Here is a 5,935-nt window from a genome sequence, read left to right as displayed (position 1 = left end):
AGGGTAGCTCAGATGCCAGCCTGAAGCCCCCTTCTCTGCATGGGAAGTCACCTGGGCCCGGGGAGGCCCTGCCTGTCCCAGGCCCTGCCAAGGGCAGGAACCTGGCTAAATGAAGCACAAAGGGTTTAATGGAGGATGCTAATCAGGGAATCCTAGAGAGGATGCCAGACAAGATCCAATTAAAATGCCAGCCTCCATGAGTTCCCCTTTTTAATTTTCTACAAATTAGCTTAAAAGGGGAAATGGAAATGAAGATATTAGATTTTTTTTTTTTGTAGAGCCAAGAGGGAAAATCCTTTGAGGATTATGTTACTTGTTTCTCTTTTTTAAAAAATAAATAAAATCACTCTCAGCTGAGGGATTTGCGTTCCAACTCTAAGCCCCTTGGAGGCAAATTTCAGGGCCTGCTCGTTAGAGTGCATGCATGGCAACCCCTTTATAATATAAAGCACCATTTCCGGAACCAGCACTTCCTGTGTCCCTTCCAACCCTCACAGCCCTGAAGGACAGCATCGTCATACCTGTTGACATGTAACTGAGGCTCAGAGAAGTGAAATGATTTGCCCCAGGTCACACAGCTGGGAAGTGGTAGAACCTGGTTCCAGCAATCATAGGCTCCTCATTGCAGCCAAGCTCTTGTTCAGACCTTGACCTTGGTCTTGTAGGAACCTGAGGAGTTCAGCATGGGGATACATGTGGCTGCATCCTGCAGGGCCTGCTCAAAGTTGTTAGTATTCCAGAGGCCCTACAGACTTCCTGGCCTTCACTCAAGGTGGAGTAGTCCACTCTCCTGGCTTCTCCAAGGTGGCAGTGATTCCTGACACCCCCACCCTCACCCACACCCACACACACAAGCACAGGAACTGGGTCTCCATTTGTCCTTTAGCACCCCGCAGCTGGGACCCAGCCCATTTATCACCACTTCCTGGCAAAATCCAGCTCCTGCCTCCACCCCCAAGTGCCTGCAGTGTCCTCTACTCCCATGCCCCTCCCCCACATTCTCCTGTCTATTGGAAACATCATTTTACTCATGTGGAAACAATGCAAGCTTAGGCTCAGCAACAGCAGCTCCCACATGGATGACAGCCTCCAGCCCAGCCCCAAAGCCTGAGGACCGCCCCCAAGCTCTGCTCCAAGTCCTGGGGCAGGATCCTGACAGAGAGAAACCTCCTACCCTTCTGGGCTGTGTGCCTTCAGACAAGTGACTTAACCTCTCTGTGCCTCCGTTTCCTCATCTGCAGAAAGGGTGTCATAAAAATCTAGCTTGAAAGATTATGGTGAGGGTTTGATAAGACCACAATCATGCCAGGCCCTGGCACGCAGAGGATGCTCAGTACATGTTACTCTCATCCCTCCAAAAACTGGGAAGTGAAGGACCCAGGTGGCATAGGATCCCAGATAGAAGAAGAGGCAGGAGAGGCTGAAAAATTTGAGTCAAGAATTCTCTTAATGGAGTCCCGAGTCCACTGAAAGAGAAATAAATGAGGCATTGAAGGGCCCAGGTGACAGATGAAAATATCTCAGCTGCCTCTCTGGGCAGGTAGAAAGGGCCAACCTGAAACTTCCCAGGTCACTGCCAGTAAAGCAGCGTTCCTGCACCTGGCTGAGCACGGAGAGAGCCAGAGCCTGCAGTGACCTCCAACGCTCGATATGAGCCTGAATCAGAGGGTGACCCCTGAGACTCTGGTGGTAGCCCAAGTCTGGGGATGCCCAAGCTCCAGGTTGAAGTCTAGTTTAGGGAGATGTCTGAATCTGGGGTTTTGTCAAATCTGTGTGGAAGCCCAGGTTCAAGGGTGGTCAGTACTAGAGAGTGAACTTGGAACTTGGGGTTGACTCTCGTTGTGAAACTCCAAGTTTGAGAGTCTGCAGATCCACCTTTGGTGTTATCAAGACTGAGCTGAACCCCCAAGTCTATCTGTGAGCCCAAGCCTGGGAGATATCAGAATTTGAGGTGAGCTCTGAATTTGGGGTATGCTGATAGCAAATTCCAAAATCTTAGGGTATTTGTCAGCCCAAGTATGTGAACCCCACATCTGATGGATGAGGTCTGTTTAGGAAGGAGCCAGGCATCTCAGGGCAGTAAAGAATGAGTCCTGGGGGATCCCTGGGCAGCATAGACCCGCCCTGTTCCCCACTCTCCTGTTCATCCTTCACCCCTCTTTCCATGCATACAATCCTCATATCTTTGGTTTCGCCCTCCACCACCGATTCGACCCCTCTCTTTCATCCCACCTCTGTCCTGAATTGCTGACTCTCCAGGAACTGCTGTTCTGAACCCCAAGTCTTAGGCACTTCCACATTCCTTCCCTAGGGCCAGACGAATCAAGGGATGAAGGAGAGAGAACCCATCATCCCCTTCTCCCCTGACAGAGCAAATCCTCCCCGAATCACCCTTCAGGGCCCAGGAAAGGCAGATGGGATTCTTGGGGAGGCCTGCTGCCTTATCTAAGTCTCTGGAACAAGCATTTTGCATTTATTCCCCCAAATGTGTTGCCGAATTACGTTCCAGCCCATGGCTTCCAGCCATCTGCAGAGAGAAATCCAGTTAGACCTTGTATAATAAGTTCCTGACAATCTTGCCGAGGACGCTGGGTCATAAAAGTCTCCTGGTTTTATCGCCGGTAACAGACATGGAGTGAAATTAAGTTGTCTTATCAAATTTAGATAATATATATCCCTCTAGAGGAGAAGGCTCTGTGTGGGGCTTTCATGGTATGAGCCCAGGAGGGGGACAGGGAGGCGGGGAGTATTCCAAGGGATGCGGCACAGGCTAGGGGCTACTCCAGAGAGCCCAGCAGGACTGATCTGCAGCAAGGCAGGGTCTCTGGCATCCTAGGGTTTAGTGTCAGCCAGGCCTGGATTTGAGACCTGGCTCCGTCATTTCCACGCTGGGCTAACTTAGACAACTTATTTTACTTCTGAAAGCCTCAGTTTCCTCATCTGGATATTGGGCATGACAGTAATAGTGCCTGCCTCCTGAGTTGCTGTGAGATGTAAATGAGATGCTACAGGAACAGCTTAGCCCAGTGTTTGGCATGTGGTGAGCGCTAAATACACGTTGTTTCTGTAATTCGGGAATGCGAGAAAAGAAGCACGGGCTGGGCACCGATATTATCTTGTCCATTCCCTTCCCATTTTATGGGCAGGGAAACCGAGAGGGAGTTAGTGGACAGTGGTCCCACAAACAGAGTTGGTGCCTGAGTCACCCCCTCAGGAATGAGCCATCCCCATTATCTCCCACCCCAACCTGGGCCTCTTGAAGAGGCTGGAGGCTGACACTTTCCTGGCTCTGCCTTCAATCCTACCTTGCCCTAGAGAATGGACAGACATGGCAGCAAGCCTGGGTGTCCCTTTGCTAGAGGAATGGACTCCCAGGATTGCCCAGTACCAGGCTTCTGCAGGTTTATACCTGGGAAACTGGTCCTACTGTACCAAGAGGGGGCTGTCATACCCCCAACTAGTATGCGGTTGATGGAATTGGCCTGCCTTTCTCCTATAACTGGGATCCTCTCTGTAGGAACCTCATACTTTGTCATACTTCCAGGGACAGAGAGCTCACTACCTCAGCAGGCAATCGTGCTATTTCCCCAGCCAGGCTTAAGACAACCCCAACCCGTCTGACTTCTAAGCTAAGACTCGCTCACTCTAGAAATATGCCCCACCGCCTGAACTTTCTTCCAGCACGGCCTCAGTGTATGTGAGCCTACGTGTGTTAATGGATTTCTCTGTATGTGTCCCATGCTGAGTTCTAAAGGGAGAGGAAAGTGGCTAGCACAGCCAGCTCTGTATTCTCAAGGGACAGGGCCTGGCATATAATGGGTACTCAAAAAAATAATACTAGGTAACTTTTATTGCGCACTTACTATGTGTCAGGGATGCGTTACATGCATTAACTCATGTAATCATTGTAACAACCCTGAGAGGCTGATATCATTGTTATCTCCAATTTATAGAAAGGAAACCCAAGGCACAGACAGGTGACATAACTTGCCCAAGGTCGCACATCCAGGACATGGTAGAGTCAGGATTTGAACGCAGACTTACTGAGTCCAGAGCTATTACTCTTACCTCTCAGGTATTCCTAAAGATTATTTTGGAATTAAAGAAGGAAAGGGAAACAGGAAGGGCAGACTCAGGATGTACAGCCATCTCTTCCAAGTAGCCTAGGCTCCTGGAGGGCGGAAAATACATATTACTCATCTCTCTCTCCCTCAGCACAGTACTTGCAAACATTAGGTGCGCAATAAATGTTTGCTAAATAACTGTTTATTCCTCATAGGCATATTTTTCTCTCCCACTATCCCTAGAGTCCTTGGATGGATGAGGAACTGAATTATATTCATCTCTGTAAAGCTGTCATTAGCCTTTTCTGTGTGGGCACAATCCTATGAATATGGCTTGACAAGTTAATGGCCCATCGTGCAAAAAAAAAAAATCCTCTTCTTCTGGCACCAGGGGTCCCGGGTTGGCAAGTGGAGCCCCACTCTCTCAGGGATAAGCTTTTGTGCCATACACAACCTAAAGAACTATCCATGGAAAATCTGCTCTGGCTCCCTAAGGCCACTGAGCCTGCATGCAATAGGCATTGTGAGTGTTTGTTGAATGACTATTCGCCTCTTTTCTACCCTGTTTCACCCGTAGCCAGACTGAGTCCCAGGAGAGCTATTGGTGGAAGAGCCACCAGCTGGGTATCATGCAGCCATGGTGCTGATGGGGGAATTTGCAGACGTAAGAGGGACAGACAGGGTCAGGCATAATTGGTAAATATTTGTCTATCTAATCAGAGGGCCTTTTAATTAGCAATTTCATCCATGCAACTGGTTTATTTTTTTTCTTTCTGCGGGAAGTCAATTAAATGTAACAGATGGAGGTTGAACATTGGGGTTTCCTTGTCTCCCACCATCTGTCCCATCCCACCACTCCCAGCTGTGCCCACACTTCATTGGTGGAGCTGCCTGCCATTCTCCATAAGAAGGCGGGGCAGGGGGACTGATGAGCAGGGGCCGGGTCTTCTGCCCCCAGGAAGCCCTCCTTGGTGCTCCTGGGTCTTGTTGGCCACCCCACACATCCAGGCTGATCCTATAGGTACCGGTCCTGAGACCCTTTGCCAGTAGAGTTAATTCTCCTTTCTGCCTGCCTGGGAGCCAGTACTGAAGAAGGTATGCTTGTTTTAGCTTCCGCTGCAGGCCTGCCAAGGGCCCCCTTCCAGAGAAAATTCTTTTTTAGTTCAATAAACCTCTATTGACTGTCTACTCTCTGCCAGGCAATGTGTTGGGCATTGGAGTCATAAATCAGGCAGTCCCTGCCCTTCAGGAATTGGTAGCCCATTGGGCAAGATATTCATTCATTCATTCACTTATTCTTTAAATATTTATTAAGCAACATGTGCATGCCAAGCTCTATGCTAGGCCCCGAGGACACAATGATGAATACAACCATTTCCTGACTTTAAATGACTCAGTTAAGCAGAGGAGACAGGCACGTAAATTCACGCATTCAATAAGTATTTATTGAGCGTCTGCGTGAGCCGGGCACTGCTCTGGCCGTTGGGGACACAGCAGTGAACAGCACGAAGTCCGTGTCCTTCCTAGTAGGGGAGAGCCAATAAACAGATGGATGGATAATGACAGGGGTGATCAGCAATTTGAAGAAAAAATAACCATAATATTGTGTAGTATGGGATCTAATTCAGCTCTGGAAAACTGCAGAGTCCTGGACATGCCCACAAGGGCTCCAATCTCTGACCCAGCTTTCTCTCTCGGACCATTTCTCACCCTCCCCACCTCCCAGGCTACACTCAGCCACATCTACCTTCTCATGACTCCTTCAATCTGCCGTGCACTGTTTTGAGGTCTTTGCCCAGACTGTTCCTACCGCTGGCCACACTCTTCCTCACCTATTCTTTGCCTGGCTAACTCCTCAGCTGAAATGTTCC

The sequence above is a fragment of the Pteropus alecto genome, unplaced genomic scaffold, assembly GCF_000325575.1.
Source record: "Pteropus alecto unplaced genomic scaffold, ASM32557v1 scaffold45, whole genome shotgun sequence".
Taxonomy (NCBI): domain Eukaryota; kingdom Metazoa; phylum Chordata; class Mammalia; order Chiroptera; family Pteropodidae; genus Pteropus; species Pteropus alecto.
Note: the sequence above shows the minus strand (reverse complement) of the source record.